Below are 11860 nucleotides of genomic sequence, written 5' to 3'. Positions count from 1 at the left end.
GAAGTTTGGGGTCACCCAAAACTGCACCAAAAACCAGACATTTGCAGCTAGAATAGTCATTTACCACATTAGCAATGTATAGAGTGTATATCTTTAAAGTTAAGACTAGTTTAAAGTTATCTTCATTGAAAAGTACAGTGCAATATTGGTGCAATATCTACATAGGTGTATAGAGGCCCATTTCCAGCAACTATCACTCCAGTGTTCTAATGGTACAATGTGTTTGCTCATTGGCTCAGAAGGCTAATTGATGATTAGAAAACCCTTGTGCAATCATGTTCACACATCTGAAAACAGTTTAGCTCGTTACAGAAGCTACAAAACTGACCTTCCTTTGAGCAGATTGAGTTTCTGGAGCATCACATTTGTGGGGTCAATTAAACGCTCAAAATGGCCAGAAAAAGAGAACTTTCATCTGAAACTCGACAGTCTATTCTTGTTCTTAGAAATGAAGGCTATTCCACAAAATTGTTTGGGTGACCCAAAACTTTTGAACGGTAATGTATATATATATATATATGTAGTTGTATGATGATATATGTTAAATACACAATGGACATTATTTATGTAAAATACACAATAGGCGCTATACTTTTGTAATGCTTATTTTCTGTTTATATTTTCCATATTACAAAATTAAATGAAGTAAGAAGTGTAAAGACATGTACCTGGGGATAAGTTGATTGGCAACACTAAATTGGCCCTAGTGTGTGAATGTGAGTGTGAATGTTGTTTGTCTATCTGTGTTGGCCCTGCGATCAGGTGGCGACTTGTCCAGGGTGTACCCCGCCTTCCGCCCAATTGTAGCTGAGATAGGCTCCAGTGCCCCCCGCTACCCCGAAGGGAATAAGCGGTAGAAAATGGATGGATGGATGGATGGATGGATGGATGGATGTAAGTGTAAAGAAATAAAACTGAGGAAGAAAAATAATTCAAAGGAAGGAACATCAATCCTCAACAAAACATTTGGAGCGTCTGTTTCTTCAAGCTATTAACTATCTGTCACAAGCTGGGAATGAGTAATAATTAATTTATTGACAGTGCAGTGTGAAAGCCGATGTGTTTACTTTGAGATAAACCAAACTAAGTCTCTAAGGAATATAACCCGCAGAGGCATTTTCTGACGAAACATCTACATTTCGATGTCTGGTCCCCGAGCCCTTGGATTCTTGAAACTGAGGCCCTCTTCATAATGCAGTTAAATAACCCTGGTCTATGGTATTGAATTAACACTAATGAGTCAACTTGAATGAAAGTGCAGCGCAAAGGTGTGACATATGAAGATATAAAAGTGAGTAGCGAAAGACTCAAACCATCCACTGTGGCCAAGTTTTGTCACTGACATGCTTGGTCTCACTTCAGTGCTGAGAGATTGTAAATGTCACAGCTCGTCACTCAGACTCACGTGCGTGGCGAGATGGAGCCGCCAAAAGGAAACAGCGAGCAGTTCTCCGTCTGACTCCCTCAATGTCCATCTGTCAATCTTTGCTTATTCTTGAGAAACTACTTGTGACTTTATGCCTTTTTGGACTTCTATTCAGCGCCTGATCATTTCTATTCAACGGCTCGCTGCCGGGTGGTGATTGGTTCGGCCCCCTTGCATATTCTTCCGACAGACTGCACCTTCAAATAACTTTGCTCAAAATTCATTGGATCTATGTTGGAAAGAAATGTTCAGATTCCAGGTAAGATGCAGAAAAGCATTTTTGTAACTTGAAATTCTGTACTGCAGAACGGATAAAGGCTCAATCTAGCAAGCGGTAGTTAGGGAAGTGGAAGGTGAACTCAAAATGCCCCAAAAGTAAGAAACTGTGAAAAGGATTTATTTTAAAAACGCACAGTGAACAGACTGGATTGTAATTCTAACTGGAATATCATTTTTAAGTCCGAATAGTACAGTACAGTGAGACCTCAGTTTTGTTTGTAATTTGTTCCAAAAGATTGAATCGAACAAAAACAAAAACAGTTTTTCCCATAAGAAATAATATTCATTCAGTCCTTGCAGACATCCAAAAATATGATCATATAACACATTTTGCAGAGAATAATTATATATTTTTTTATGCCTAAATGAATACTTAACATCGCTTTTATATGGATGTGATGATCGATTGGCCACTGGTCAGTATATTTTTGTGGAAAATATGTAACTTTGATTAATGTCTTTTAGTACCGATCACAATTGCCAATTATTTTGTTCTGGCTAACACTGTATTCATTTTTAGTCCACTGGCTACCCAGCGGCTAGCAGCTAATTGTGTATCTCTATACACAGTGTGGAGCCGCTCCCCTAAGTTAATAAAAATCACCTCCATTCTGACAAATAAACGGCATTTCTTAGTATCTTTATTATTATTATCAAGTATTATTATCGTTGTAGCCCAAGGCTAAACATTTTAAGTTTAGTGCTAAACTAGCTTTAAACAACACCACCAAGAAATGAGTGCTTAGTAAAGTTTAAGAAGTGCAGCTGGATAGGATAATACAACAACAACTGTTAGTGTCAGCATTGTCACAGTCCGTACACGACAGATCGATCCATTAAAAAATCGGTGGTGTCGATACCAATGGTAGTATCAGTATATAATTGATACAAGACTGATTAGATCAATGTCTTTATTTTCTCAAAATAATGTTTTTGTTGTTTTGTTAATGTTTGCAAACTAAGGGAATACTTCCTTGGACACAGGATGACTTTGAGGGCAAGAACCAAATTATTTAAATGAGTACCGTATTTTTCGCACTATAAGGCGCACTTAAAATCCTTTCATTTTCTCAAAAATCAATTGTGCGCTTTATAACCCGGTGCGCCTAATGTACGGAATAATTCTGGTCGTGTTTACTGCCCTCAAAGCAATTTTATTTAGTACATGGTGTAATGATAAGTGTGACTAGTAGATGGTAGTCACACATAAGAGATACGTGTAGACTGCAATATGACACCAGTAAACTCCATCAAAACTTTAAATGTTCCATTGAAAATAAAGCACATTACACACGGCACTCAAAAATCCATCAAACTGTTTTAGTATGACTTTGAAGCCACACCGCTGATGGATTGTCGGGCCATTACAGCTACCGTAGTCAGAGATACAAGTATTACTATGGTGTGTGTATAAGGACCGCAAAATGGCACTCATTAGCAGACATATTATCTGGCGTTTTGTTTCACAATATTATGCAAAACCAACGTTTCTTACATTCTGGTACCTGCCGATGTGTATTTGAGATCTGCATAAGTCCTGAAAATGTGCGCATGTCTGCCACTGTAGTCCGTAACAATGCCAGTCGATTCTTTTTCACTATCTTCTTGTTATGGGGCATTCATCCTCTGCTGTTGCCATTTCTAATATAAAGTAGCATAAAGTTCTAACTTATATCTTGCCATGGAAGCGCTAAAACATACCCGGTGTAATGAGTTTACATAATTCACCCACGGAACTTTAGTTATTAGAGAGTTCCGGTCGGACGTTTTTTCACAAGACACATTTCCGGCGTTGTTGCGCTAGTGAGCCACGGATGAGGAGATGCTGCTCCATCTTTTGACACTTCTTCAACACCCGTCCTTGCACGCTACAACAAAGATGACGGGGAGAAGACGCTGCCGAAGGTGAGCCACGTAAATAAGACCGCCCATAAAACGGCGCATCCTGAAGTGACAGTCAGAAAGCGACTTGAAGATGGTCTGTAAAACATCATCTATGCAACATTTTGACCAAAGAACTAACATTACATGTTATGTAGACCACAAGGAAGTGTTTTTAATTTAGAAAAAAAATCATAATATGACCCCTTTAATGCGCCTTATAATCCGGTGCGCCTTTTGTATGAAAATAGACCTGACTAGACCCTGCGATGAGGTGGCGACTTGTCCAGCGTGTACCCCGCCTTCCGCTCGATTGTAGCTGAGATAGGCTCCAGCGCCCTCCGCGACCCCGAAGGGAAAAAGCGGTAGAAAATGGATGGATGGATAGACCCGCTCATCGGCAGTGCGCCCCATGGTCCGGAAAATACGCTAATAGATAGTTTTTGTTTATGTTTAGTTATTGTGTACTAATGACAATGTTTTGATCAAACAATTGTATGTAATAAAAGAGATAACAAGTTTAAATATTGTGTTTAAATTGTGACACTGTCAACAGCACTCACCATAAGCGTACAGGTAATACATGTGATCAGTATCAGTATTGGCCAATTCAACTCCGAGATGATCGGTATCAAATACCCGATATGAACAAATGTTTACCTTTTATTGAAGACTCTTGTTGGCTCTGTCGTCGTACTTTGCTCCAAGTTTGTTCTTAAATTCAAAAATGTCTCTCATCTTCTTTGTTAACGTGCAGCCACTTGCAACTTTCTTGGCCGCATGTTTGCTTATTTTGTAATCGTACGCAATAAAAAAGAAAAAAAGCACAGAGACCGTCTGAAAGCATGTTTGCCTAAAACTCAGAGTTACGCAGAGCTGTTGAACGCCTCATCACGCATGAACGGCGCATGGGAACATCTTTCTTGTGTTCTCCGACACTGAGTTGTTCATCGTTCTGTGTGCATTCTATGAACAAATAAATCACACACACCCATAATAAAGATGATGAAAAGAATCTGTCTATTAGTGTCTCAACTGTAAAAGGGGTCCTTATCCCTTCCAGAGCCCAAAAAAAGTCTGCAAGCTATAGAGCGTTTTCTATTCGGGCTCCTGTACTATGGAATGCCCTCCCGGTAACAGTTAGAGATGCTACCTCAGTAGAAACATTTAAGTCCCATCTTAAAACTCATTTGTATACTCTAGCCTTTATATAGACCCCCTTTTTAGACCAGTTGATCTGCCGTTTCTTTTCTTTTCTCCTCTGCCCCCCTCTCACGGTGGCCATGGATGAAGTGCTGGCTGTCCAGAGTCGGGACCCGGGGTGGACCGCTCGCCTGTGCATCGGTTGGGGACATCTCTGCGCTGCTGACCCATCTCCGCTCGGGATGGTCTCCTGCTGGCCCCAATATGGACTGGACTCTCACTATTATGTTAGATCCACTATGGACTGGACTTTCACAATATTATGCTAGATCTACATTGACGTCCATTGCATTCGGTCTCCCCTAGAGGGGGGGTTCACCCACGTCTGCGGTCCTCTCCAAGGTTTCTCATAGTCATTCACATTGACATCCAACTGGGTTGTGAGTTTTTCCTTGCCCTTATGTGGGCTCTGTACCGAGGATGTCGTTGTGGCTTGTGCAGCCCTTTGAGACACTTGTGATTTAGGGCTATATAAATAAACATTGATTGATTGATTGATTGATTATTCACAGAGACGCGCCAAGTAAACCTTACTTCCCTCCTTAAGAGCTGTGCTGGACTATGAGTCAACAGCATTGTTTGAATTACTCGGTTATTGGATCCTGCTGTGAGCTGGGCGTGTGCAGGCTGACCTCTTTTACGCCACAACCAAGATACATACAAAAAAAAACATTGCAAACTTTTGATGGAATTTTTTGTCAAACAGAATCACACGAAAAACGTTTTCATTCTATTCTACAAGGCCTGGGGAACCTACACAAGTCACACAAACTATCTAGAGAAGTCGGAGGGATTGTTTTGGTTTTGTGTCCATCTGCATAACCCCATACCAAATGCCTCCAACTTTGGAGAACAACAATCTACCGGACACTGATGTGATGTTTTATTATTCTGTTATTTGGAGTGAGTCCAAACATGCCATCTGCTCTGTGAAACATCCTTGTGAATTGTGCAATAAAATGCATTGTTAACTCCTGCTATCTTTGCCTTCATGGTGAGCGTGGAATTTCCAGGCTGCGGAGGGCTGGCACCAAGTCAGGTGCATGTACTTGCAATGTGTTAGTCACTGGTCAACATGCCATAATATATTTTTAAAGAATTTATTTGTACATTTGTATTAACATTTTACCCTACCTTTTTTTTTACCTTATCTTGCTGTTTTGGCAGTGAGATGACTGATCTGAATTTGTCCACATATAAAAGAAAATGTGACACGATAAAAACAGGTTACAGATAGATGCAAATGTATTTACTGTAACATTTTCAACACAAAAGCTTTTTAACAATACAGAAAAGTATAGCCTAAAAATATTAAATGAATACAATGTGTGCAAAAATATATGAATAAAAATTAAGACACTATATAAATGTGAGTGCAAAATTGCAGTAACCTAACTGTAAAGCACAGGTCTAAAACTCAAGGCCTGGGGGCCAAATCTGGCCAGCCACCTCATTTTAATCACATCATTCTAATGGGGCTCGCCATGTCATTTGATGTGGTTCGCCACATCATTTAATGTTGTTCACCACATAAATTTAATTTGGCCCTCCATGTCGTTTTAATTTGGCCCGCCACATCCTTTTATGTGGTTCTCCACATTATTTTTGTGACAAGCGAACATGTTTTTATCAGGCCAGCCACATCTTTTTGACGAGGCCATCTACATCATTTAATGTGGTCCACCCCTTTATTTATGTGGCCTGCAAAATAAATAAAAATGATTTAAAAATAAATAAATAAATATATATTTTTAAAAAAGCACTTTCCAGCTAAATGTATTTGTTCTTTCAATTTTTAAAAGAAGAATGTTGCACATGCAATTGTATATGTTCTACAATTTTATATTATCTGATGTTCCAAACATTTTTTGGGGGGTTATCGAAAATCAACACTTAAATATCTGCTTGTCATGTTATTCATTCGTCTGTAACAAATATATATTAATCAACAACAGTTGCTTTTGCAAATTGTGTAACAAGGCTATTATACGTTTGTATTCATATATATTCACTGTTACATGTGGTCTTCTGAGGGCAGTCATAATTGCGATGTGACCAAAATTAGTTTGACACCCCTGCTGTAAATTGTAAATCCAAATGTTGCTGCTTCCTTTGACTTTGTCTAATTTTTTTCTTTTTCAAAAGCAGCATGGACAATTTACACTTTGAGATGACTGGAAACCGCCAATAAATTCTCATTGTTCACTCGTACACAAACGTAACACCTCTAGCCACAAACTGCTTGAACCAGTCACACATTGTAGCATCTCTAATAGCAGTGCTGCAGAATTAAACACACCTGTTTTTATCAGCAGCTATCAAAAAACAGTGTGGTTCCCGGACTGGAATTAGGGTCTGGAGATGCAAGGATCATTAGGAATGGAGCTGCAGAGGATGCAGAGGATATTGGATCCATGCAAAAAAAAAACTACCTGCTACTAAAAACTACCTCCCCAATATCTCAAGTAAAAAAGTTGGATCACCACCCCATTTAGGCAAAAGTAACACAGCAATGATGGCAAGCTTTAATGCCATAGACTCTAAAACTCTAGTGGAAACGGTGACAGCTCTAAAGTCATCCACCTGCTGCCTTGATGTTTTACCTACCAACTTCTTTAAGAAGGTTTTTAGTTAATAGTTAATAATTCTATTCAATCGGGCAATTTCCCGAAGACTTTCAAAACTGCAGTCATTAAACCTCTTCTAAAAAAGCGGAGCCTATATGCCTCTGTTACCAACAACTACAGACCAATTTCAAATCTACCATTCATAAGTAAAATAATTGAGAAAGTTGTCCTCCAACAACTAAATCACTTCTTGGCTTCTACTGGCTGCCACAACAACTTCCAGTCAGGATTTCCACCTCTTCATAGCACAGAGACGGCACTTATTAAAGTTATAAATAACATCCGTCTAAACACAGACTCTGGCAAAACTTCAGTATTAATGCTATTGGACCTCAGTGCTGCATTTGACACTGTCGACCACTCAATACTTTTGGACAGGTTGGAAAACTGGGTGGGGATCTCAGGCACAGCTTTAAGCTGGTTCAAGTCATATCTACAATGAAAATGGTTACATGACAACACTTTTTAACTCCCGATTGGAAAATAAACTGTGTTCGCTGCCAGTGGAGATTGTTATCTTGAATATACTGTAACACATGCAGTACATAGGCGTTTTGCTATGTTTTCAAACAAGCAGGAGACACGTACCACTTTTAATGGGCATTTTAGAAGCAGTCCTGCAGTACATCGACAATGAAACCCACTTTTCTGCACTTACTGCCCTCAACACGCGAAAAAAATGCTTACTTTAAGATTTTTTTTTCATAAGTCAATAACATTCTATGTGAAAAATTAACACCAATAAAAATAAAAAATAAACACTATAGGACACCAAAACGCATCAGTTGAAATAGTTTTAATTAGGCCTAAAGTCATCCAGCAGCTATAAAATCGTATAAGGATGCTCCTACCTATGTGGGATGTGTTGAAGCAGCAGCAAACATCTATAATCTGCTACACCTTTTCTGAATCGCAATCGAGATTATAAAAACATTTTTAGCACACTGACGGTGCGTTCTATCTGCGAGACTCAATGAAATGCATAATGAAAGACATCTTTTCACATAATTTTATAGATGTATGCTGGGTGACTTAAGGGCTGATTAAAACAAATGCATTAGATTGGCTTTTTATTTCAAATGTTGTTTTTGCATTTAGGAAATGTATTACTATAATATATTTCTGCGGGGTTGCGGTAGTACTGCATACATCATTAAACCCTACTTTGAATCAAAGAGATGCGGAAACATCATTGTGCATTGAAGAAATACTCCAAGTGAGTACAATCCTTACTAAATAATAGAGGTGGGAATCTTTAGGCACCTCACGACTTAATTTGATTATGATTCTTGGGGTGACTATTCGTTTCTCGATTCAACAGGATTCTCGTAATATATTATTTGGAGTATTTGACGAGTCCTACGCTATAGGTTTCTCTTGTTTATGCTTCTTGCAAGATGGTTTACTAAGTAATTATGCCACATTTTACTGATGTCGACAAGCCAAATGTATTTGTAAAGTTACGCAGCAATATTTTCGTTGGGCAGTCGGGACAGATTGTTGGCTTTACCCTGCTAAAATGTAGAGTTTGACCGCACGGCACCATCAAAATAATGATATATAATAATATATTATATATCGCATATAGGCCTACTTTGATGGCAAGCCAAGGCCAACAGTAAAATTACCGCCACATTTCGTTCAGCATAACTCCATGTTGCATCCAACCTTGACACACTGCATTCTCTTCCATGTACGCACATCACCATCTTTCAGTGCAGAGTGCAATTCTATGAGCCACGTCACGCATAAATTATACAGCCTACTACCATGTCAATACACAAAGTAGACAATCGTTATATGTAATGCATTATATTGTGCCAAGCAAATACCACCTCATATGTGCCTGATGCAGAAACCGCAATTAGCCGTGCTAATGTTGGAACACTTTTCCTCAGCGTATCAGCATATTGAGAACGAAATTGGCACTGACACTACCCATATCCACATAGGATAATATATTTTGCACTGTCAGTTGGATGACACATCGACATACAGGCCGACAGGCATATATTTCTCCCATTAGCCTATATGTGGATGTGTATAGAGTATTAAACTAGTGTAAAAGCATTACACTAGTGCAGGGGTCACCAACGCGGTGCCCGCGGGCACCAGGTCGCCCGCTAGGACCAGATGAGTCGCCCGCTGGCCTGTTCTAAAAAAATAAAAAATAAAAAAATAAAACATTTTTTTTAAATCAACATAAAAAAAACACAAGATACACTTTCCATCAGTGCATCAACCCAAAATAAAAATGATACATTTTTCTATTTATTTTAGTTCCTTTTTGCCAACTAAAATTTCTTATTAGAGGTTTACATACTAATAATTTTGTAGTTCCATAATTAATTATTTGTTTCCATTAGGGATGTCCGATAATATCGGCCTGCCGATACTATCGGCCGATAAATGCGTTAAAATGTAATATCGGAAATTATCGGTATCGGTTTTTTTATTATCTGTATCGGTTTTTATTTTTTATTTTTTATTAAATCAACATAAAAAACACAAGATACACTTACAATTAGTGCACCAACCCAAAAAACCTCCCTCCCCCCATTTCTTTCTGTTATCAATATTCTGGTTCCTACATTATATATCAATATATATCAATACAGTCTGCAAGGGATACAGTCTGTAAGCACACATGATTGAGCGTGCTGCTGGTCCACTAATAGTACTAACCTTTAACAGTTAATTTTACTCATTTTCATTAATTACTAGTTTCTATGTAACTGTTTTTATATTGTTTGACTTTCTTTTTTATTCAAGAAAATGTTTTTAATTTAGTTATCTTATTTTATTATTTTTTTTAAAAAGTACCTTATCTTCACCATACATGGTTGTCCAAATTAGGGATGAAGTGAAGTGAAGTGAATTACATTTATATAGCGCTTTTTCTCAAGTGACTCAAAGCGCTTTACATTGTGAAACCCAATATCTAAGTTACATTTAAACCAGTGTGGGTGGCACTGGGAGCAGGTGGGTAAAGTGTCTTGCCCAAGGACACAACGGCAGTGACTAGGATGGCGGAAGCGGGGATCGAACCTGGAACCCTCAAGTTGCTGGCACGGCCGCTCTACCAACCGAGCTATACCGTCCCAGCTATACCCGGGATAATAATGTGTTAATTCCACGACTGCATATATCGGTTGATATCGGTATCGGTTGATATCGGTATCTGTAATTAAAGAGTTGGACAATATCGGAATATCGGATATCGGCAAAAAGCCATTATCGGACATCCCTAGTTTCCATCTTTTCCCAATTACTCCAGTTAGTTGATTAAATGAAAAGCTTGAGCAAACATCACCATACATAGCTCTAAATTCATCATACAGTATTTCATAACTTTACCATTCTCATTGATAATATCATTGACAAAAATGATTCCTCTTTCAAACATATTTTTCCAAAAGAAAGGCTTTCCATCTATTACAATATTAGAGTTCATCCAGATTATCTGCTGCAAAATATCGTCTCTTTTTTCTGGCACATAAAATTGAAAACACCACCATGAGTGGATTGTTTCCTTTATGAACCCGCCATGTTTCCCAGCAGACTCTCTACATAAGAAAAATGGAAGGGGATCACTTGTAAAAAAGGATACAATTTCTTTTGATACAGTACATGTTTTTTGTCCAACAGGACACGTGTGTACCACTCAGTGTTTAAATACATCTTTGGAACAATTGATGCTTTTAAAGACAGACACATAGCCTCAAGGTTGAGAAGTTTCAGGCCCCCATATTCATACTCTTTGTACAAAACCTTTCATTTAATCTTTTCTGGTTTGCCGTCCCAGACAAAATCGAAGACCCTCCGCTCATAAATCTTAAAAAAGATTTGTGATGGAGCTGGTAATGACAAAAACAAATAAATAAATTGAGGAATAATTAACGAGTTGACAATAGATATTTTACCATACAAGGTTAAGGATTTCCCTTTCCATAATTGCATAATTTTGTCCAGCTTTCTTAGTCGATTATCATAATTTACTGAGCCTAGGATAGATCTTCCAGATTCTCTGGGACAACAACACCAAGTATGTTAACTGGTCCATCTGTCCACAAAACAGGCACTTTGCATTCCATTCGAAAGGACGTTCCCTTTAGATTTCCGATCCTTAACATTTTACATTTATCATAATTAAGCTTAAGGCCAGATTGCTGTGAAAATATGTCCAAAAGATTAAGAAGGTTCCGCAAACAGTGAGGAAAAATCTTATCTTTGTGAATCAGCCTTTTTTGACATGAACTTCATCAAGAACAAACACAGAACACGCCTCACTGATGCACATCTGCAAGACTCACTCAGAGTTGCAGTGTCAAGTTACACACCAGAGTACAACACACTAGTTAACAGCATGCAATGCCAGGCTTCTCACTAACTGACAAAGAAACAGATAACAGATTTGGTGTCCAGTTCAAAGTGTGACATGATT

General features: G+C 38.4%; 1 long non-coding RNA gene across 1 annotated transcript; it reads left to right on the top strand.

Moving 5' to 3' along the window:
• Positions 1-1053: 1053 nt before the first annotated feature.
• Positions 1054-5765, top strand: LOC133649735 (uncharacterized). Its single transcript, XR_009826128.1, has 2 exons — positions 1054-1685; positions 3510-5765. It is a non-coding gene; the product is annotated as an uncharacterized LOC133649735 (long non-coding RNA).
• Positions 5766-11860: the final 6095 nt, after the last annotated feature.

Source organism: Entelurus aequoreus, linkage group LG05 (genome assembly GCF_033978785.1).
Source record: "Entelurus aequoreus isolate RoL-2023_Sb linkage group LG05, RoL_Eaeq_v1.1, whole genome shotgun sequence".
In the NCBI taxonomy this organism is placed as follows: Eukaryota; Metazoa; Chordata; class Actinopteri; order Syngnathiformes; family Syngnathidae; genus Entelurus; species Entelurus aequoreus.
This window is presented reverse-complemented; position numbering and strand designations above follow the sequence as displayed.